General features: G+C 37.8%; 1 long non-coding RNA gene across 1 annotated transcript; it reads left to right on the top strand.

Annotated features, from left to right (window-relative positions):
* The first annotated feature begins 935 nt into the window (after positions 1-935).
* LOC134808142 (uncharacterized) lies at positions 936-23,077 on the top strand. Its single transcript, XR_010150523.1, has 3 exons — positions 936-1,699; positions 21,397-21,558; positions 22,937-23,077. It is a non-coding gene; the product is annotated as an uncharacterized LOC134808142 (long non-coding RNA).
* The last annotated feature ends 1,007 nt before the right edge of the window (positions 23,078-24,084 follow it).

The raw sequence follows: 24,084 nt of genomic DNA, 5'->3' as shown, positions 1-24,084 counted from the left end.
TGGGATTACAGGCGTGAGCCACCGCTCCAGGCCGTTTTTTGTTCTTTTTGAGATAGAGTCTCGCTCAGTCCTAGGCTGGAGTGCAGTGGTGCAATTGAGAGGTGACAGCGTGCTGGCAGCCTTCACAGCCCTCGCTCCCTCTAGGCGCCTCCTCTGTCTGGGCTTCCACTTTGGCAGCACTTGAGGAGCCCTTCAGCCCACCGCTGCACTGTGGGAGTCCCTTCCTGGGCTGACCGAGGTTGGAGCCGGCTCTCTCAGCTTGCGTGGTGTGGAGGGAGAAGCACGGGGGCGGGGGGGGGGGGGGGGGGGGAACCGGGGCTGCACGTGGTGCTTGCGGGCCAGCAGGAGTTCCGGGTGGCTGTGGGTTCGTGGGGCCCCGCACTCTGAGCGGCCGGCAGGCCCTGCTGGCCCGGGCAATGAGGGGCTTAGCACCCGGGCAAGCGGCTGCGTCACCCAGCAGTGCCGGCCCACCGGCGCTGCCCTGGATTTCTCGCTGGGCCTTAGCTGCCTGCCGGCGGGGCAGGTCTTGGGACCTGCAACCCGCCATGCTTGAGCCTCCCCCACCTCCATGGGCTCCTGTGCAGCCTGAGCCTCCCCGACGAGCGCCGCCCCCTGCTCCACCACGCCCAGTCCCATCAACCACCCAAGGGCTGAGGAGTGCCGGCGCAGGGCTCCGGACTGGCAGACAGCTCCACCTGTGGCCCCGGTGGAGGATCCGCTGGGTGAAGCCAGCTGGGCTTCTGAGTCTGGTGGAGACTTGGAGAACCTTTATGTCTAGCTAGGGGATTGTAAATACACTAATCGGCACTATGTATCTAGCTCAAGGTTTGTAAACACACCAATCAGTACCCTGTGTCTAGCTCAGGGTTTGTGAATGCACCAGTCGACACTCTGTATCTAGCTAATCTAGTGGGGAGGTGGAGAACCTTTGTGTCTAGCTCAGGGATTGGAAACGCACCAGTCAGCACCCTGTCAAAACAGACCACTCGGCTCTCTGTAAAATGGACCAATCAGCAGGATGAGGGTGGGGCCAGATAAGAGAATAAAAGCAGGCTGCCAGCGCTAGCAGTGGCAACCCGCTTGGGTCCCGGTCCAGCTGTGGAAACTTTGTTCTTTTGCTCTTTGCAATAAATCTTGCTGCTGCTCACTCTTTGGGTCCACACTGCCTTTATGAGCTGTAACACTCACTGCGAAGGTCTGCAGCTTCACTCCTGAAGCCAGCGAGACCAAGAACCCACCGGGAGGAACCGAAAACTCCAGACGCCGCCTTAAGAGCTGTAACACTCACCGCGAAGGTCCGCAGCTTCACTCCTGAGCCACCGAGACCACGAACTCCACCAGAAGGAAGAAACTCCGAACACATCCGAACATCAGAAGGAACAAACTCCAGACACGCTGCCTTTAAGAACTGTAACACTCACCGCGAAGGTCTGCAGCTTCACTCCTGAGCCAGCGAGACCACAAACCCCACCAGAAGGAAGAGACTCCGAACACATCCGAACATCAGAAGGAACGAACTCTGGACACGCCGCCTTTAAGAACTGTAACACTCACAGCGAGGGTCCGCGGCTTCATTCTTGAAGTCAGTGAGAGCAAGAACCCACCAATTCTGGACACACAATCACGGCTCACCGCAGTCTTGAATTCCTGGGCTCAAGCAGTCCTCTCACCTCAGCCTTCGGAGTAGCTGGGATTAAAGGTATGCACCACCACACTTGGTTAATTTTTTCTTTCTTTCTTTCCTTCCTTCTTTTTCTCTTTTTGTAGAGCTGTCATGTTATGTTGGTCTCAAACTCCAGGGCTTTGTTTCAAACTCCTGGGCTCAAGCGATCTTCCCATCTCGACTTCCCCGTTAACTGAGATTACGGGCATGAGCTACCACACCTGTCGCTGGAATCAGCTACTTCTGATCCTGACCTAAAAACTGGGTGAATGGGCTTACACTTTAGGCAAATGTCAGGCTATTGGGCCTCCTTAATACATACCCGTGCCTAATTGTAGGTAATTTCTAGGGTTCTTGCATGACTCAGGAGGAGAGAGGGTAGCTAGACAGGACGATTCCCCACAGCTTGTCTCCCTTGCTGTGTCACAAAGGGAAGTTCTAGGTAGGTTAGGGAATTTTTGTTTCACTATGTTGATGTAAACCCATACAGCCTATCCCACTCGCTGAGTACAACTAAAAGCTCTGGATAAAATACAAAAAATATCTATCAAAGGCTCAGATATTAAAGTAAACAAAGGTAGGCAGATTGTGAAGAGGCAACTCATATGGGGAAGGGACAGTGAGCCCTCGTTTTTTCTCTCCTAGCTTTGCCCTGAGGGTGAATCTCAGTGTGTAGTTACTTGGCAGAGGTAGCTGAAACTTAGGAAAAATCCTGTTTCTCTGGCTGGGAGAACTAGGGAAAGAAGCATCTGTGGGCCAGAGAGTATGAGAAGAATTTTGGAAAGGAGAGCCTAGCGAAAAAGACGCCTATTTCTCTGAGTGAATCCACAAAAGTATCAGACTAACCCCTAAGCTATGCATGTATGGCTCAGTCGCAAATGAGGTAGCACAGCTTGGGAGACCTAACCTGAGAGTTTAACTGCTGCTCTCAGAAGATGAACCTAAATGGCTCGAATGAATGCTAAAACAAAAACATCAACACTTCTCAGATAATTACAGTAGGACCCAGAGTCTATAGAACATCACATTCGTCAATCTAAAATTACTCAAATCAAACAAACACACATAGCAGAAAAATAGAACTAATTTTCAAGGGAAAGAAGAAAGAATAGATGCCAAGCCCTAGATGACTCACATGTTGAATTAATAGACAAAGACATTAAAGAAGCTATAATGTCTATGATCTATGAGGTAAAGAAAAACATACAGTTCAGCAGAGAAAAATTATAAAGGACAACCAAATGGAAATTTTAGAATTGAAAGTTAAATATCTGAAATAAATATTTCACTGAGTGGGTTCAATAGTAGAATGGAGATGACAGAAGAAAGAGTCAGTGAACTTGAAGACTGATCAATAGAAATTATTCAGTCTGGTACACTGTCGGTGGGAATGTAAATCAGTATAGCTACCATGAAGAACAGCATAAAGGTTCCAAAAAAAAAGCTAAAAAAAGATGGAAAAATAAAACTAAAAATATAGAACTATGATATGATCCAGCAACCCCACTACTAGGCATTTACCCAAAGGAAAGGAAATCAGTATACCAAAGAGACATCTGCACTCTCATGTTTACTGCAGCATCATTCGCAATAGCAAAGATATGGAATATGCCTAGGTGTCCAACAACAGATGAGTGGATAAAGAAAATGTGGTATATATACACAATGGAATACTACTATTCAGCCATAAAAAGAATGAAATCCTGTCATTCACAGCAACATCAGTGGAACTAGAGGACATTGTTAAGTGAAACAAGCCAGGTGCAGAAAGACAAATATTTCATAACCTTATTTCTATGTAGGAGTTAAAAAAAATTTAACTTATTGAGATAGGGAGTAGAATTATGGTTACTAGAGACTAGAAAGGGTAGTGACTAGGGAGGATTAAAATGATTACTAGAAACTAGGAAGGATTAAAGAGGGGCTGATTAATGGGTGCAAAAATAGGAATAAGATCCAGTATTTGATAGCACAACAGAGCACTATAGCCAACAATAATTTATTGTGTATTTATATGTATGTGTATATATATGTATATATATGTATATGTGTATATATGTGTATATATATGTATATGTGTATATATGTATATGTATATAGATACGTATATGTGTATATATATATAGAGAGAGGAATTGAGATATTCCTAACACAAAGAAATGATACATACTTGAGGTGATGAGTATCTTAATTACTCTGATTTAATAATGACAAATGAAATATTTATATAAACATATATTTACCTCATAAGTATGTACAACTATTATTTTTTAAAAAAGAAATTATTCAAAATGAAGAGAACAATGAACAAAGCAGATTGAAACAAACAACAAAAAACACAGAAATTCAGGCACCTGTGGAACAATATAACAAGGTCTAACATGTGAAAATTCAGTTCCAGGGGAGAGGAGAAAGATTGAAACAATAAACATATTTGAAGAAACAATAGCCAAGCCCAATTTGGCGAACAGTAAAAATTTACAAAAAAAAAAGCTCAGTGAAGAGGAAATAAGATGTATTAAAAAAATCGGGCTTTGACATATTATAATTGTATCACTGAAAATCAAAAATAAATGTCCTAAAAGCAGCCAGATAAAATAACAGCTTGCATATAGGTGCAGAATGATTTGAATTACTGTGGATTTCTCATCTGAATCTATGGAGGCCAGGAGACAATGAGACATCTTTAAAGTGCTAAAAGAGCTGTTAATTTATTAATAAAATTCTAAGTCCTGTGAGATATCTTTCAGAATTTTAAGTAAAAATATTTTTGGATGAAGGAGACAAGAAAATTTGTTCCTAGCATACCTTTTTTATAAGACATGCTAAAGGATGCTTTTAAGATGAAGGGGAAAATGGTGCTGGGGGTAAACTTGTCTTTAGGAATGTGAGAAGAACAACATGATGGTATATTGTTGGATAATTATAAAATACTACCATTTTTCTTTTTCAGTTCTTTAAAATACATATGACCAATTGAAACAAACAGTATAACATTGTTGGGTGAGGTTTTCAATATATGTAGGTATAATTCATGTAGCAACTATAACAGACTTCAGCTAGAGGGGGACTATTTGATTTCAAGACTATTCTATTTTACAGGAAGTAGTACAGTATTAACTCTATGAAGACCGTGAAAGATAAGATACATACATTATAATCCCTAGAGAAAACCCTAAATGTAATAAGAGATAGCTAAAAAGTAACAAATAAATTAAAATTGAATACTAAAAATATTCAAGTAACCAAAGAGAAGGCATGAAAGAAACACAGAAAAAAAACACAGAGGGAAAAACAGAAAACAAATAAAAAATGGTAGACCTAAATCCAACCATATCAATAATTATATTAAACGTTAATGGCTGAAACACTAAAAGGCAGAGATTGATATAGTGAATAAAAAAGCAAGAATCTAGGACGTACTTCCTACAAGAAATGCACACTAAATACAAGGACATAAATAGGTTGAATGTAAACAGATGGAACAACATATGGCATAAAAATTATAAACGTATCAAGGTTGGAGTGACTTTTTAAACTTTTAGGTTAAGATGATTTCAAGACTCAAAGTATTAGAGATAAAGAGAGATATTTTCTAAGGATTAAAGAGACAATTCCTTAGGAAGACAAAACAATTATAAATGTCTATGCATCTAACCATAGTTTTAAAAATGTAATTTAATTTTTATTATATTTTACTTTAAGTTCTGGGATACATGTGCAGACGTGCAGGTTTGTTACATACGTATGCATGTGCCATGGTGGTTTGCTGCACCTATCAACCCATCATCTAGGTTTTAAGCCCTGCATGCATTAAATATTTGTTTTAATGCTCTCCCTCCCCTTGTCCCCCACCTCCCAACAGGCCCCAGTGTGTGATCTTTCCCTCCCTGTGTCTATGTGTTCTTATTGTTCAACTCCCACTTATGAGTGAGAACATGTGGTGTTTGGTTTTCTGTTCCTGTGTTAGTTTGCTGAGAATGATAGCTTCCACTTCATCCATGTCCCTGCAAAGGACATGAACTCATTCTCTTTTATGGCTGCATAGTATTCCATGGTGTATATGTGCCACATTTTCTTTATCTGTACTATCACTGATGGGCATTTGGGTTGGTTCCAAGTCTTTGCTATTGTAAATAGTGCTGCAATAAACGTGTGCATATGTCTTTAGAGTGGAATGATTTATAATCCTTTGGGTGTATAACCAGTAATGGGATTGCTGGGTCAAACGGTATTTCTGGTTCTAGATCCTTGAGGAATCGCCACACTGTCTTTCACAATGGTTGAACTAATTTACACTCCCACCAACAGTGTAAAAGCATTCCTATTTCTCCACAGCCTCACCAGCATCTGTTGTTTTCTGACTTTTTAGTAATCGCCATTCTGACTGGCGTGAGATGGTATCTCATTGTGGTTTTGATTTGCATTTCTCTAGCGACCAGTGATGATGAGCTTTTTTTCATATGTTTTGTTGGCCACATAGATGTCTTCTTTTGAGAAGTGTCTGTTCATATCCTCTGCCAACTTTTTGATGGGATTGTTTTTTTTTTCTTGTAAATTTGTTTAAGTTCCTTGTGGATTCTGGATATTTGTTAGATGGGTAACTTGCAAACATTTTCTCCCATTCTGTAGATTGCCTGTTCACTCTGATGATAGTTTCTTTTGCTGTGCAGAAGCTCTTTAGTTTGATTAGATCCCATTTGCCAATTTTTAACCATAGAGTTTTAAAGGTACTGTTCAGATCACCTGGTCACCTTGGGAAAGTCAATGCCAAGTTGGCTTTGTCCCTGCAAGGTATCCTCACTAGCATGGCTTCAGGGATACCTGATACATATGGCTCCTGAGTTACAGTTGGGTCTGGCATAGTTAACAAGGACTATGTTCTCTCACCTTTAGCTAAATAGTAGTCAACTTTTCATTTTTAATTGTTCAGGTATTTTAAAGTGATGATCATAAATATAATACAATTTTTCAGAGAAATTCAAACTAAAGATAAAATATAAATGAAAATCTTAGCTTTTGAGTTCATTCTACATAGTCTTAAAATTTTAACAGGCTTTTCTTGTTGACAAAATACCATGCCAAGTGATGTAGAGGCAGATAATATAACTGTATGTAACTGAAAAATAATCTCCAGGTGTTATTGGCTGATTTATGTTCCACCAAAATTCATGTGTTGAAGTCCTAACCCCCAGTTCCTCAGAATGTGCCTGTATTTGGAGACAGGGTCTTTCAATAGATAATTAAGTTAAAACAAGGTGAAACAAGTCGTTAAGGTAAGGCTTTAACCCGATATGACTGATATGTTCATAGAAAGAGGAAATTGGGACACAGACATTCATACACAGTGGGAGACCCATGTGAAGACAAGGGAGAAGGTGGCTAACTATAAGTCAAGGGGAGAAGCCTCAGAAAAAAACAGACTTGCTGACACCTTGATCTCAGACTTCTAGCCTCGTGAGAAAAGAAAATTGCTGTTGTTGAAGCCACCCAATCTTCAGTACTTTGTTACGGCAACACTAGCAAACTAATACACTAGGCAAATGCCAGGGAAAGAGCAGGAGTAAAGTGAGATCCTTTAGGGATTAAGCAACACCTAAACTGTCTGCAAGAGAAAGCATTTCCTGCTTTGCAAAGGTGGTCACTCATATCCCAGGATTTTATTATTAATACGTGTGAAGTTTTTCAATATGTATAAGTACATATACAGGATTTTCTTGTGTAATGAGAATAATGGAAGTAAGTTATTACTTCCATAAAATGTTGGAGTGGATGTAATTGTAGCCGAAAGGATGATTTTATTACATAAGAAAGATACTGTTGGCTAAAGCCAATTCATTAGAATGGTACACCAGTCTGTTGTTATTTTTTATTTCTAGTCCTTACGAGATTTCATTCTTTTAGATAAAAACACGCATATCAGCTTTGGAGTTTGATTGCCTTATGGGCATAAAGCTTTGCATATTTACTGCCCGTGAATCATACCGGTATGTGAAATCCAGAGAAGATTCAATTTTTTGCTGCTAGATGCACCTCCAGCCGTTTAATTAAAATATGTATTATTAATAAAACTATATTTAAGTCATATTTTTTACAGATATGACTGAAACATTAAGTGCAAATTGTTTCATACTTTCATAGTAATTTGCTTTTAATGTTTTGTGCCTTAATCAAGGTAGCACACTAGTCAAAGGTTTGTGGTACTGCAGACTTCTTGATGGCGAAATTGAGAAAAACAAGTGGAAAGTGGTGATTAATGAAAGGACACATTTACTTTTCAGAAAGACTCTGGTTTTATTGCAAAAGGGTTCTGTACTAAATTGGAAAGTGCAATAAAATAAAGAGCAGAAAAGAATATTTAATCTCTTTCAGTGCATAGCAATGCCATTTGCCATGTGCATGATAGCTTTGTGCATGTTTCCAACACTGTGTTTCAGCCTGGCTGTCTGCCTTTAGATGTCACAGTTGTTCTTCCACTGAACTGAACTGACTTCATCTCTGTGTTTTCACAATTTTTTCACTTTCCAGAAAGCTTGTATAATCAGTAACACTGATTAGAGGCATTATAGCTCACTTATATAATTCTTAGCAAGGAATTGATTCACAATAGTTTTATTAAATAGGTGATGAAGGTGATGGCTGGATGGCTCTATCAGACACTATGTAGCTTGCTGGCTGTAAGAATATAGCCACGGTGAATGGAGTTTGTTATTACAGATTACAAAATTTCCAAACTCTTGAATTTGGTACAAGTGACGATGGTGGTGAGTGGTACAGAATTAGTAGAAAGGAAGAAAGTATTTAATGACTTCCTACTATGTGCCAGGTACCGTGCTAATCCATTTGCCAGTTGTTATTTTATCCTCATAACAAAGCTTCAAGGAAGAAATGCACATCTCATGGGTTTCACATGAGGAAATGTAGGCCCTGGGAAGTTACGTAACTGCCCCAGCTTTGTAGCTGGTAAATGACTGAGTCTGGGATCAAAATTTTGGCTTTTTAACTCCAAAGCTCCAGTGGGATCACTGTATAGTCTCTTGCATGTTGAGCCTCTACGAATGCATGCGTTTTTTATGTCTGTTTCTAACTAACTGTATGAACACCACCACCACTTCTAAATTTAATTTTTAGAAGTAATTTGTTTGTGATTCTAGACCTGTAATTACAGAGTTCAAATTAATGAAGCCCCCTCCTTTACTTTAAAATGAGCTAGATGGGAAGCCATTAGCTCAGCTAAAAAGAAGACAGTATTTTAGCAAGTTTTCTTTCTGTTTTCTTTCTTTCTTTCTTTCTTTCTTTCTTTCTTTCTTTCGATAGAGATTCTGACTTTATGACATCTACTTAAATGGCATTGGATTGGATAGTTCTCCTTCAAGAAGAAACAGCGTGGAGCTGACATAGGTCATAGAAAAAAAATCCTTACTGAAATGTGTTTGTTGTAATATAGACATCTCTTTTAATACTTAAATTCCCATTGCAGAGATACTTAAATATGACTTTTTGCCTTCAAATTTCCCATTTCTTTATGCTAACTATAGAAATTGAACCTAGCATCGTGTTGCCACCAGAAAAATGGATGCTTCTGTCTTTTCCTTAACCAGTGGGAGAGTTTACCTGTGTTTAAAGTAACAGTGATGACTGTATTAGTCAGGGTTCTCTAGAGGGACAGAACTCTCTCTCTCTCTCTGTCTCTCTCTCTCTCTGTCTCTCTCTCTCTCTCTATATATATATATAGTTAATACTTAATAACAATACTTATAATACTTAATAAACTCATATATATGAGTTTATATATATATGTATATATGAGTTTATTAAGTATTAACTCACACTCACAAGGTCCCACAATAGGCCATCTGCAGGCTGAGGAGCAAGGAGAGCCAGTCCAAGTTCCAAAACTGAAGAACTTGGGGTCTGATGTTCGAGGGCAGGAAGCATCCAGCACGGGAGAAAGATGCAGGCTGGGAGGCTAAGCCAGTCTCTCTTTTCACATTTTTCTGCCTGCTTATATTCTAGCCATGCTGGCAGCTGATTAGATTGTGCCCACCCAGGTTAAGGGTGGGCCTCCCTTCGCCAGCCCACTAACTCAAATGTTAATCTCCTTTGGCAAAACCCTCACAGACACACTCGGGATCAATACTTTGTATCCTTCAGTCCAATCAAGTTGACACTCAGTATTAACCGTCACAATGACCATGCTTGAAAACAAAGGGAAACTAAGCAAAATTAGGTCTGATTTTCAATAATTGTAGAAGAATGTCTAGGCAAAGAAACAGAAAGCCCTCATAGTCCAGGGCAGCCCAAATTCCAAGAAACAAGTGGCAAATCCCAAGTCTGGTTTTGCAGGTGCTGGCGTTTCTATGTTCCGTGCATTTTTAAATTTTGTCTTTCACTGAGCATCCCTGAAGAGAGTTCCATTGGTTTCACAGTGGGGGTGCTGCCTCTTGACTCCACAGAACTCTTAGCATGGAAATTAACCAAACTTCAAAAGTTCTTTGTGTTCTAGAAAACAAACAAAACACACTCTGAGGGACTTATTATTTGCAACACTTAAATTCTAAAATACGTGCACATGCACATACACACTTATACATATTTCAAAATGTAATGACCTGTCTTAAAAATTTTGTGACTACCCACCCCCCACCAAAAGCAGCATGATCTCTCTCAAGCCAGTTCAACCCATACAAAGTAGAAAATACCTAAAATAAATACAATTAACTGGGTACCACAGTTGCACAAACACAAATCTTCAAAGAAGAAAAGCCATAGAGGAAATAAACTAGAGCAAGCCAGCAACTCTGGCAGGAATGGGTAATGGAGAAGCCCTTTACAGAGTGGCAGCTGTTAAAACACTCATCATACCAGATGGTCCAGTTGAGCAAGGCTTGGCCTCTGAAAATATTGCTGGGTTAGGTGATATTTTTTTCTAATGTGCCACATACATTTTTAGAACTGAAAGTGACCCAGGAGGACCTCATGGCAGCAAAGTGACTGAGTTCTGTTAAACAAGGTGTTATCTGGTGCTTTCCTTATTTGTAAATTTTCATTCTGGTTTTAGAGTCAGGGGAAGTTTAGTAAGTCTCATGTATGGGCAGATACAGATGAGACAAGACATGGAAATTTTACTTGAGCAAATTTAATCAGTTTTGCTTTTAAACTTACACATGGTTAAATAAAACATTTCAAATGTGGCAATCACTTTCTTTATGCCTTGTAACAGTTAGCCTTGTGAGGTTGGACCATGATCTTCTGATCGATCTGTCTGCCCTGTGTAAGTACCTACTGTTGTGCTTATACACAGAGGGCAAGCAGCAAACAGACATCATAATGCTTATTTGCATCTTTGTCCTCTCTCCAGTCTGGTTTTTGGAATGCTAATTTTAAGACTGAAACTTAAAGAAATGTAATATTTTGCTGTTATATATTGGTGCTTACCCTAAAGGGCTGTTTCCAAAAACTCTACAAAGTTTTAGCAAGAGTCTTGCAAGAGATGCCCCAGTGAAGTCCTTATTTCTGCTGATGGCTACTAATACAAGTAATTTTTTTCTTCTCCTTTTTTTTAATTGTCTTGAACAATGCACTTGAGAAGTTGATAAATTACTTGTGAACTTGTTCTAGCTACTTCAGAAAAAAATTCAGAGACATTTAAAAATTTTAGTATATTTTGCTTGAATTGTGAGTGTTAAGTCATGTATAGGAAAAGTGATTTGATGCTTTAGGAAACCTGCATAGCCTTTTCTTTCAAGAGCCATTCTTGAACCCCAGGCTGAACTAAGTGTCCATCTTCTGTGGTCCCACAACACATAGAGCAAAGCTTTGCACTTCTCACACTTGATTCAATCTATACATTTTTAGGCATATCTCTCTCACTAGTCCACAATCTCCTCAAAGACAGGCACTGTGTCTGATTCATCTGTGTGTTCCAATTACCTATTTTGGTGTTTACACATCTTAGCCCTTACGTATTTGTTTAACAGAACTGAAATGGGGGCAGAGGATACAGGTAACTACATTTCCCTGTAAGAACCTACATTCATTTAGAAGCATTCTTTATTTAAAAGCTGAGATTGCATGTGGCTACAAATACTTGAAAAGTTTTTGCCAGACTTCTCCTATCTCTGGGCATTTGCTGTATCTATTGATTTTTTTAAAATTCTCTGGTTGGACAATTTGTTGTACAATAATGGTCCATCATGAAAATTCTAAATCCTGAAACATAAATTTACAAAGGATTCTTCCAGTTAGAAGCACCTCTACTGTGTTCCCTAGGTGGTCTCTACCATCTGTTGATTCCAAGTATACTTACTTGTCATATTCAGTCCTAAGTATTTTCCAATTTCTATTATTTTTGTAACCAGTAAATTATTTAGCATATTTTTCACTCTACAAATGATTGTTTATTAAAACTATATTTTACTATTGATATTGCTATTTATATTGTTGTTAGAGAATATCATCCAAGTGATATGGATTTCTTTTTTAATAGACTTTGTAAAAATTTTTACTTTAAGCTCTGAGATATATGTGCAGAATGTGCAGGTTTGTTGCATAGGTATACATATGCCATGGTGGTTTGCTTCACCTATCAACCCGTCATCTAGGTTTTAAGCCCCACCTGCATTAGGTATTTGTCTTAATGCTGTCCCTCCCCTTGACCTCCACCCCACCATAGGCCCCTGTGTGTGATGTTCCCCTCCCTGTGTTCATGCACTCTCATCGTTCAACTCCCACTTATGAGTGAGAATATGTGGTGTTTGGTTTTCTGTTCCTGTGTTAGTTTGCTGAGAATGATGGTTTCTAGCTTCATACATGTCCCTGCAAAGGACATGAACTCATTCTTTTCTATGGCTGCATAGTATTCCATGGTGTATGTGTGCCGCATTTCCTTATCCAGTCTATCATTGATGGGCATTTGGCTTGGTTCCACATCTTTGCTATTGTAAATAGTGCTGCAATAAACATGCATGTGCATATGTCTTTATAGTAGAACGATTTGTAATCCTTTGGGTATATACCCAGTAATGGGATTGCTGGGTCAAATGGTATTTCTGGTTCTAGATCCTTGAGGAATCGCCACACTGTCTTCCACAATGGTTGAACTAATTTACACTCCCACCAACAGTGTAAAATTGTTCCTATTTCTCTACAGCCTCACCAGCATCTGTTGTTTTCTGACTTTTTTAGTAATTGCCATTCTAACTGGTATGAGATGGTATCTCACTGTGGTTTTGATTTGCATTTCTCTAATGACCAGTGATGATGAGCTTTTTTTCATGTATATTGGCTGCATAAATGTAGTAGACTATTTTTTTAAAGCAGTTTTAGGTTCAGAGCAAAATGTAATGGAAAGTACAGAGATATCCCATATATCTCTATCCCCCAACATGCATAGCCTCTCCCATTATCAACAACCCTACTGTAGTGGTTCATTTGTTACAATCGATGAACCACACTGACACATCATTATCATCCAAAGACCATAGTTTACGTTAAGGTTCACTGTCAATGATGTGCATTCTATGCGTTTGGATAAATGTATAATAACATGTGTTCACCATTGTAGTATCATACAGAGTAGTTTCACTGCCCTAAAAATCCTCTGTGCTCTGCCTATTTATTCCCCATTCCCCTCTAACCTCTGGAAACCACTAATCTTTATACTGACTCCACAGTTCTGGCTTTTCTAGAGTGCCATGGAGTTGGAATCATGTAGTAGATAGCATTTTCAGACTGGCTTCACTTAGCAATATGCACTTAACGTTTCCTTCATATGTTTTTTGTGGCTTGATAGTTCATTTCTTTTTAGCACTAAATGAATTCCATTGTCTGGATGTGTCACAGTTTACCTGTTTACCTACTGAAAGATAACTTAGTTGCTTCCAAGTTTTGGCAGTTATGAATAAAGCTGCTATAAACATCTGTGTACAAGTATTTGTATGAATGTAAGTTTCCAACTCCTTTTGGTAACTACCATAGAGTGAGATTTGCTGGATTGTATGGCATGAGTACATTTAACTTTGTATGAAACTACTAAACCCATTTACAAAGTAGCTGTATCATTTTGTGTTCTGCCCAGCAGTGAATGAGAGTTCTTGTTGCTCCACATCCTCATCAGCATTTGGTGTTGCCAGTGTTCTGGGTATTGGCCATTTTAATATATGTGTAGTTTTATCTTATTGTTGCCTTAATGTGCATTTCCCTGATGACCTATTTCCCTGATTTTAAAGTTTATATGAAGGGGAAAAACACCCAGAATAGCCAACACAATATTGAAAGAGAAGAACAAAGTTGGATGACTGACATTACTTGATTTCAAGACTTAACTATAAAGCAACAGCAACCAAGACAGTGTAGTATTGAAGAAAGAATAGACAAATAGATAAATGGAACAGAATAAAAGCCCAGAAATAGACTTACACAGACATAGTCAATTAATCTTTGACAAAAGACCAAAGGTGATACAGTGAAGAAAAGATATTCTTGACATCTACATGCTAAAATTAAGATGTACCTAGACACAGACCTCACACTGTTCACAAAAATTAACTCAAAATGGATCACAGACCTAAATGTAAAACACAAAACTATAAAATTCCTAGAAAATAACATAGGAGAAAATCTCGATGACCTTGGGTTTGGCAAGGAGTTTTTAGATGCAACACTAAAGGCATAATCCATGAGAGAAAAAGAATGGATAAGCTAAAATGGAAAGTTTCTGTTCTACAAAAGACACTGCAAAGATAAGAAAAAGACAAGCCACAGACCAGAAGAAAATGTTTTCAAAAGACATGTCTGATGAAGGACTGTTACATAAAATATCAAAGTAACTCTTAAAATTCAACATAACAAACAATTGACTGAAAAAATGGGTTGAGAGACCTTAACAGACTCCCCATCAAAAAAAAGGTATAGACAGTAAATAAGCATGTGAAAATATGCTATACATCATATGTCATCAAGAAAATTGATTCTTTTTAATTTACTGATACTTCCTACGTGGTCTAGAACATAGTTGATTTTTTAAAATGTTGTGTGTATGCCTAAAAAAAGTGTGTGTCCACTGATCATGAGATATGAGGTTCCATATACGTCTAGTGTTATTCAAATCTTTTCCATATTTGTTTGTTTCTTAAATGCCTGAATGTACACATTTTTGGAAGAAATGTGTTTTTTAAAAAAGACCCTGTTCTGATGGTGGCTTGGCCCAGCTCTCCTTATAATCAGGGATTTTTGACTTTATATACTCTGTGGCTCTATTGTTGGATGCATAAATATCTGGGATTGTTACATCTGTCAGGTAAATGTATTTTTATGTTTAAGAAATATATATCTTTAGCCATAAAAATTGGTTTTGCCTTAATTTTTACTGTGTTTTATTTTAGTATTGGCTGACTAGTTTTATTATATTTTAGCTTTTACCAAATATATATGCATATTTCATTACTTTATACTCAATATTTTTGTTTTGTTGTGTTTTGGCACTTCTATTGTAAATGGATCTGGATTGTGATGTTTATTTTTAAAATTTTGTTCTAATCTGAGTACAGATGCTTCATGAATTATGATGGGGTTACATATGGATAAATCCCATCATAAGTTGAGGAGTATACTGAATGCATATCACTTCCATACTATTGTCGAATCAAAAACTGGTAAGTCAAACCATTGTAAGTCAGGGAGAAAGTCAACAAGGGAGTTTAATCCATTTACATTTAGTATTATTACTGATTTGGAGAGTACTAATTTATAACATCTTATTTTGTGTTTTGCATTTATTATGTTTTTAATTTTTTTCTATTTTTAATTATATTGAGGCTTTTATTGTTTTTGTTTTTATTTTGCTTTTTATCTCCCCTTTTAACTTTGGAAGTTACACATTCAATGTCTATTCTTGTGGCAATTGCCCTTAATTGCCTTTTACCATGTGTAGTTGATTTAATAATATCTGAAACAGTAAATATTCTAAACCTCTTATTGAACAACAATATTCTTATAATATTTTAATTGTAATCTACCACTGACATATTATGTTGTTCAATATTTTACTTTCATCTTGTTTATAATGCCTTCAACATACTTGATTATTACTACAAGTAGTATTCCTGGATCTTAAGAATTATTGTTTCTTTAGATTCACTTACATTTTTACAATTCCTTTACATACCATTTTCTTCACATACTACTCCTTCCTTCTGAATTTAATTTCTTTTTAATAGAAGTGTGCCTTTTGATTTTTTTTGGTTTTTATTGAGTATTATCTCTAAAAGGTAAAAATTTTTAGTGTTTCTTTGTCTTGACGTGTTTTCATTTTTGTTCCTTTAAAAATTGTAGCTTTGCTGGCTATAGAATTTTAATTTGACAGTTATTTTTACCAACTATTTGAAGTTATTATTTCAATGTCTTTTGGCTTCTATCAGTATAATTTCTTTTTTGGCCTTTTCAATGGGTAATTCCCTCTGCTGTCTTTCCAGCTTGAGAGATTTTCTTCTAGAAATTCTACTTCATTAGTCATATTTTATCATGGTTTCTCTTTGTTACATGCTTATTACATTAAGCACATTTTAAATTTTTTCTTCAAATTATTTTTTTGTAGTGCTATTTTCTCATTTGTTACATCTGCTGACCCTCCCTGTTTGGCAGATATTTTTTTTTCTTTCTTTTCTTGGAAAGTTTCATGTGCCTTGGGTTGAATATATTTTCCTATGTTGCAACTGCACAATTTTTGCCAAGATGTTAGAGGTTTTAATTTCTCAGTTTGGGATTCCAACACCACAGGGATAGCATTTAGCCCTCCATAACCGTGCAAAGTATAAGGTTGGAAGTTTCATTTTTATGCATATTTTTTTTCTCAATCTGCCATGATGTCAGCACTGAGACTAAACTATTCTTTAAAAGAGAAAAGAAAGTTTATGCATAATATTTTATTCAACTATATTAAGAAAAAATATCTGATCATTTGCTTCTGATTCCTTTTTTTTCTTGTTCTTCTTTACCCTTTTATTAATGTAAGCTATAAAAACAAACTGTAGTAGCATAATGAAACTTATCTATTGGTTTAGGATAATAGCATTGCACAGTCATGCACAACACATTCTCATTCCAGACCTGGTGAAAAATGAATGATAAATATCAATATAAATTATGTCCTATGGTTAGCAGAAATTAGGTGAGAGGGTTATAAGCAAAACACACACATACACAATTTGTCTTCAAATACAGTTTACTGTTTTTGTTTTTCTTATCATAACTTCATTGGTAATTAATTAAACTAAAGAGCTTCTGCACAGCAAAAGAAACTATCAACAGAGTAAACAGATAACCCAAAGAATGAGAGAACATTTTTGCAAACTATGCATCTGACAAAGGTCTAATATTCAGCGTCTTTAAAGAACTTAAACTGAGAAGAAAAAACCAAACAACTGCACAAAAAAAGTGGGCAAAGGACATGAACAGACACTTTTCAAACAAAGACATACATGAAAAAAAAAACCTCAACATAAATGATCATTAGAGAAATGCAAATCAAAACCACAATGAGATACCATCTAACACCAGTCAGAATGGCTATTATTGGAAAGTAAAAAAATAACAGATGCTGGTGAGGTTGTGGAGAAAAAGATTCCTTTTTTTTTTAGATGGAGTCTTGCTGTGTCGCCAGGCTGGAGTGCAGTGGCACAGTCTCGGCTCACTGCACCCTCTGCCTCCCAGGTTCAAGTGATTCTCCTGCCTCAGCCTCCCAAGTAGCTGGGACTACAGGTGCCTGCCACCATGTCCAGCTACTTTTTTGTATTTTTAGTAGAGACAGGGTTTCACCATGTTGGCCAGGATGGTCTCGATCTCTTGACCTCGTGATCCACCCTCCTTGGCCTCCCAAAGTGCTGGGATTACAGGCATGAGCCACTGTGCCTGGCCCCTTTGAAAAAAAAAAATCAAGAATTCACCAGAAACAGGGACATACAGCAGTCTTAACTACATCTACAAGCCTATAGGTAGAATTTTTAAAAATTTCTTTTCAGTGATTGGGTGAGCTTTTAAGGATACTGGCTTTATTAAATGATCTTCATCTCAGCTCTTCTCCCATGATAACACTTCTTGTCTTTGCATTGTCATTAAAACTGCAATCCCACAATTCTTATGATCATACCTGGCTTTAAAATGCATCTGGCATTTTTAATGAAACCGCTACCGTGTCTTCGAGTTCCCCCTTCATTCCTGTTTCTAGAGGTCTTACCTTCCTTTTCAGCTTGGCTGCATATTTAAACATAATTTTTAATGTCATTAATCTAGCATCTGGAATTTTATCACATCTATAAGTTGTAGCTGGAGGGTGTGCCAACTGACCCAATCTGATGTAAGGTTAGCATTGAGGCTAAACTCTTATTTAAAGGGAAAAAAGTTTATGGAAAACATTAAAATATTGTATTAAATATATTTAATAAGCTTATTAAACATATTAAGAATACACAAGAATAAGTTATTAAACATATTCATAAAAAGTCTAGTTCTGATCCATTAAACAAATCAAAAATTCACCTTGCTTTGAATATTTGCTAAAATTGTTTGCTTTTGTTCACTGAGAACAACTATCCTCCTCAAGTTCACTTGAGAGGCAAAAAATATTTACCGTTTTCGGGGGATACAAAGGACCTAACTGAGAGAAATTTGCTGTTACGTTACATTCTGCGCAAGAAGAAGGAAGAAATAAATACGTTATAATTTTATATTTGTTTTCTCATTTTAAAATTGCTATTTGAAATCCTCAGTAATATTTGCCTACAGGAACCATTTGAAGAATCTGTTTTCCAGCTGAAGCCAGTGATCCTAAATACATGCCTAGACTCAGGGTTGTGCCCATATGTTTGCTAGTCTAATTCCATAGGTAGTACAGTTCTAGCACATGGTAACTTCGAGAAATATGTCTTAAATAAATACCATTGCATGAATGGATGAATGTGCCCACAGCAATTCTCCAAGTATGATAGTATAAATGTGGCATATAAGCAAGTTATTGCCAGAGAATTGCTGCTTAAGAAACTGTCCCCACGGCCGGGCGCGGTGGCTCATGCCTGTAATCCCAGCACTTTGGGAAGCCGAGGCGGGTGGATCACGAGGTCAGGAGATTGAGACCATCCTGGCTAACACGGTGAAACCCCGTCTCAACTAAAAATACAAAAAATTAGCCTGCCTGGTGGCACGCGCCTGTAGTCCCAGCTACTCGGAAGGCTGAGGCAGGAGAATGGCGTCAACCCGGGAGGCGGAGCTTGCAGTGAGCCGCGATAGTGCCACTGCACTCCAGCCTGGGCGACAGAGCTAGACTCCGTCTCAAGAAACTGTCCCCACAACTCAGTAGTACAAAGTTAATATTTATTTTTATGTTAGTGTGGTTTTGCTAATCTAGACAATCTAAACTATGTTCAGCTGGGCTCACTTGTGTATCTGTGTGTTGAGGATTAAAAAAAATCTAGGCTGGGCTCACTGAAGGCAGCTTGTATGGGCATTAAGTGTCTCTCTTGGAGCTTCAGTGACGAATTGGCTAGTCCATGCATTTCTTTTAAGGTCAATGGCAGAGGCTAGGAAAGCAAGCCAATTGCTGGACTGTTAAGAGCCTCTTTGCCTCATGTTTGCTGACATCCCATTCGCTGAAACAAGTCACATGGTCAAGACCAATGTAAATGAAATGGGAAATATAACCCTCTTCTGAAAGTAAGGTGGAGGGAGAGAATATTTCTGAACAATAATCCAAGCTATCTCACCTGGGAAGAGTTGAAAATATACTGAAGCCTGGTTCACCCAAAGTGCATTTTCTGTTTAAGGGGTCCCTACTCTTATAGACATCTGTTTGCAATTGCAGGAAGTTGTGAAACTCTCCTTTTACAAATTTGCACTATCTTCTCTTATTGTTATGAATGGCTACTCTTTTCTGAGTGCCTACCATGTACCAAGTGATTTATATATACTTTCAAATTCTTTAACATTCCAACAAATTAACTATTTTATTCATTGTCATTTTTCATGTTTTTTTAAAGTGGCTCAGAATACTCAGTAACTGGTATTAGCTAGTAAATGGTAGAATAGACATTCAAATTCAATTATCTTTGAAACCAAAATCCATATTTTTAATCCATGCCATAGCTTAACTTTTACAATCCTAAAAACTGCCTCAAAGGAATGAGTTCTGAGCTCTGAATAATAATAATAATAAAACTAACATAAAGACAAGATTTGTTTTTTTAGAGGGCTTTGTTTTCTTAGCTACCAAAGTAAGAATTTTGAAAGTGAAATATCTCTGACTTATTATTGGTTAGAATATAATCAATTACTGGCCTTTTCTATGGCTTGTTCAAAGTAATATCAATTTGTCGTTTTACTTCCTTTTAGCAATACTGTCATCTTATTGAATATTTCTACTTGATTACATTTTTTTTCCTGGAACTTTGACTTTCACTTTTAAATACAAATCTATTTTGGTTCAAGATGTCCTGGAAACTCAGGCCTTCATATGTTTTCAGATGTCAAAAATACAGCTATAATTTTTAAAAGTAATTTTCTGACCATTAAAACATAACCTTGTAAGTTTTTAATATTTTCCTTGTTGAAAATGTCTGCAGTAAACAAATATTGCCTGACAGTTTACAACTCCAGGAAAAAATGAATGCAGAATTACCAGTGGGGGGATTATCTCTCTGTCTGTCTGTCTGTCTGCCTGTCCATCCATCTGTCTGTCTATCGACCTACCTACCTATCTGGATATTTACCAGTTTTTAAATGGGAAAATATTAACATTTAATTGTTAATGTTTGAATTGATGATGGAGTGTGAGTAGAGATGTGTGAACTGATGATTGAACAGAGAGGTGAGTATAAAGCAGTAATTCTAGCTATTTTGGTTCTGCTACCAGTTTTGCTTCCAACTAACTCTGCAGTCTTAGAAAAGCAATGTCATTCCTTCAGTGAACTATCAGTTTACAGCCTCCCCTGTGATCAAGCCATCCTGTCATTGATCTTGAACTTGCTACTGGTTCCTTGCATTACTGTTTTTGATGTGGAAAAACTTTACATAGAAAGTTTATCTTTTCTTTAGGCAGAAGGAGATAGAAAGGTCTAAATCAACAACCTAATCTCACATGTAGAGGAACTAGAAAAATGAGAACACACTAAAGCCAAAGCTAGCATAAGAAAAGAAATAACTAAAATCAGAGCAGAACTAAATGAAACTGAGACCTCAAAAAAAAAAAAAAAAACAAAAAATAAATGAAACATTTGTTATTTTAAAGGATAAACAAGATAGATAGACCGCTAGCTAGATTAACAAAGAAAAAGAGAGAAGATCTAAATAAGCACAATCAGAAATAACAATGGTGACATCACAGTGAATCCCACAGAAATACAAACGATTCTCGGAGACTACTATGAACATCTCTATGCACACAAGCTAGAAAATCTAGAGGAAATGGATAAATTCCTGGAAATACACAGAGGGAACTAGGTTGATGGATGGGAAAATTCTATTGAGGTTTTTCAAAGAGGCACGTGGATTGGGGGATTGTAGTGTCAGACATGAGGAATTTATTGATTTCAAATGTAGGTTTGTGAGAACACTTAGAGTGTAGAGTATCCCTAGCCCCTGTGAGTCCTACTTTATAACAGCCATTCCCTCTTCTTTCTTGCTAACAGTATTCCCGTTTTGTTTGTTTAGCAATATTAATAATTCCAGGCTTTTGTCCCGCTCAGATCACTGCTCTCTGAGTGTGAGATGCTTGGAGGTGAAGCAGCTCTCCTTTTCCTGCAAGTGCAAGGCCCATAGTGGCGTGGATGCTGGCACAGCTTCCTGACTTCATTGAGCTCTTGAGCCAGTTCTGGAACCACTCACCTCCAGACTTCTTGTCATGTGAGGTAATCAAATGCTTTTCTTTATTTTAGCTTCTATCAGTTGGGCTTTCTGATATTTGCAGCTAAGTGCATCCTAAAACAAACTGTATGTGGGAAATCTTAATTTCATTGCTGAAGAAGTTTATGTGCACTCTTTCTGGCCTTTTGAAGGCATCATTATTCTTTTCATTTAAGTTCACCTTCTTACTTGTTTGTGAATTGGTGTAGGCAGTGGAAAACAATTGATGAGCAGTTTTGACTCGCCTATTCACCTGGCACTGGGTAGAGTGAAAGGTGCCATCATCGTATCATAGTCTTCTTATCAAATTATCATAATCATTTCAAGAATTTCCATAATGCATTGAGGACCTTGAATGAAATAATTTGGATAAGAATAAACTAAATTTTTTTAAAATTTATTTTTTATCTTTTTTTATTATGTATTTATTGAGATAGAGTTTTGCTTTTGTTTCCCAGGCTGGAGTGCAATGGTGAGATCTTGGCTCCCTGCAACTTCCGCCTCCTGGTTTCAAATGATTCTCCTGCCTCAGCCTCTGGAGTAGCTGAGATTACAGGCTCCCACCATCACGCCTGGCTAATTTTTTGTATTTTTAGGAAAGACGGGGTTTCACCATGTTGGCCAGGCTAGTTTCGAACTCCTGACCTCAGGTGATCCACCCTCCTCGGCCTCCCGAAATGCTAGGATTACAGGTGTGAGCCATCGCGCCCGGCTAAATTTTTATTTTTAAAATCTCAGTTGAAGATGAATTTATTCTGGATATCCTCTACTATTTATTTATCTATTTTTACTTTGGAGGATGTGTGATTCTTTTTTTCCCTACTATTTTTAAATATTTTAAGTAAAAATAATTGTTAAAATACACCCACAATACTCCAGAGCTGCAATTTCCAATCAACTGGGAATATAGGGAGAATGCAGTCAATACCAGTTTGCCTTTGGGGCAGTAAGTCTGCTCATTTAAATCTAAGTGGAACAAATCCCTCTCTTGAAGAAACCTGATTAGCTATATGAGCAATTGTGTTTGTCTGACAGCCATCTTTTACAGTTGGCTCAATTTGCCAATCAGCAGGTGAGGTTTGTGGAAGAAGACTGTATCTGAAAACAGTGGGAACTGGAATGATCTTTGTATAACGACACTGTACTTACTGCTAGTGTGTTCTCTGTGCCTATATAAATGTTAATATTTTTTTTAAAACCATGGCTTGAATGACACTCAGGGTTATGTCTTGGCTTGGTTGTGTCACCCCATGCCACATGTTCGATGAAAATCCCCTGTAGGTTATATATGACAGTGATCAAGTAGTGACTTGGTCTTCCTCTCTCCAGGCAAGTTATAATTATACTCACCTTAACAAAAACTGTTTCTCTATCAATCCAAAGGTATTCCTTAAACCACAGGTTACAACATCGTCCTTGAAAAATTTCATCACATTTTCTGCATCTTGCATATTAAAAGAAGCCTGAAATTTGAAGGCAGTGTTTACCTCAAAGTTGTTCCACTCTGTACCATTTAACAATCAGGTATGAAAATAGTACAGTTTTGCAAGTGTGCTTATATTTGATGGTTCATAAAGTTGATCATTAGATCTTTCTTTTTAAGTTGTGATTGGATCACCTACCAATATTAGGCATGAAATGGCTTCATAAAAAAGCTATCCAGCTGGGCACGGTGGCTCACGCCTGTAACATCAGCACTTTGGGAGGCTGAGGTGGGCAGATCACCTGAGATCAGGAATTTGAGACCAGCCTGACCAACATGGTGAAACCCTGTCTCTACTAAAAATAAAAAAATTAGCAGGGCATGGTGGTGGGTGCCTGTAATCCCAGCTACCCAGGAGGCTGAGGCAGGAGGCAGGAGAATCGCTTGAACCCAGGAGGTGAGGTTGCAGTGAGCTGAGATCGCACCATTGCACTTCAGCCTGGGCGACAGATTGAGAATTCATCTCAAAAAAAAAAAAAAAAAAAAAAATCTACCAGCTACTGCTTTTACCAAGGACCTCTCATCAGAGGTCCAATGCCAAGGATTTCAGCTCAGATCCTAAGCAGGAAATTATTCTTTCCATCACACAAGGTGTTAAGTTTCTTCCTGTTGCTGTAAGAAAGAATGCTGCTGGCAACTGGGAGGATGCAGGCTGGGCGGCATGCTCGGCCAATGAACTTGGGTTTAGACAGATGACCAGATAGCTCTGGCACCACAGGGCTATTCTTTAGACCTAGGAAGGCAGGTCCCAGCATTTTGCAAAGCACATTGGAGAAAATCAAAATTTATTGAAGAGAAGAAATCCTTTCTTGGTATCTGATTGATATAGGCTAAATACTTAATGACATTGCTTTGAACAAATGCATTAGCAAAGACTAAGGAATTTCTATAGTTAGAAATAAAGAGGCAAAAATTAGATATCCCAGTGTAAGCCAATGTGAAATGCAAGAAGCAGTTTAGTACCCACAGAAGAGCATCTATATAGAACTAACACTAAGGGTCATCAACTATTCCTTGTGAGAATGAACAGGGAACTGTCATCAGAGCC

The sequence above is a fragment of the Pan troglodytes genome, chromosome 14, assembly GCF_028858775.2.
Source record: "Pan troglodytes isolate AG18354 chromosome 14, NHGRI_mPanTro3-v2.0_pri, whole genome shotgun sequence".
Taxonomy (NCBI): domain Eukaryota; kingdom Metazoa; phylum Chordata; class Mammalia; order Primates; family Hominidae; genus Pan; species Pan troglodytes.
Note: the sequence above shows the minus strand (reverse complement) of the source record. Positions and strands in the feature narration are given on the sequence as shown.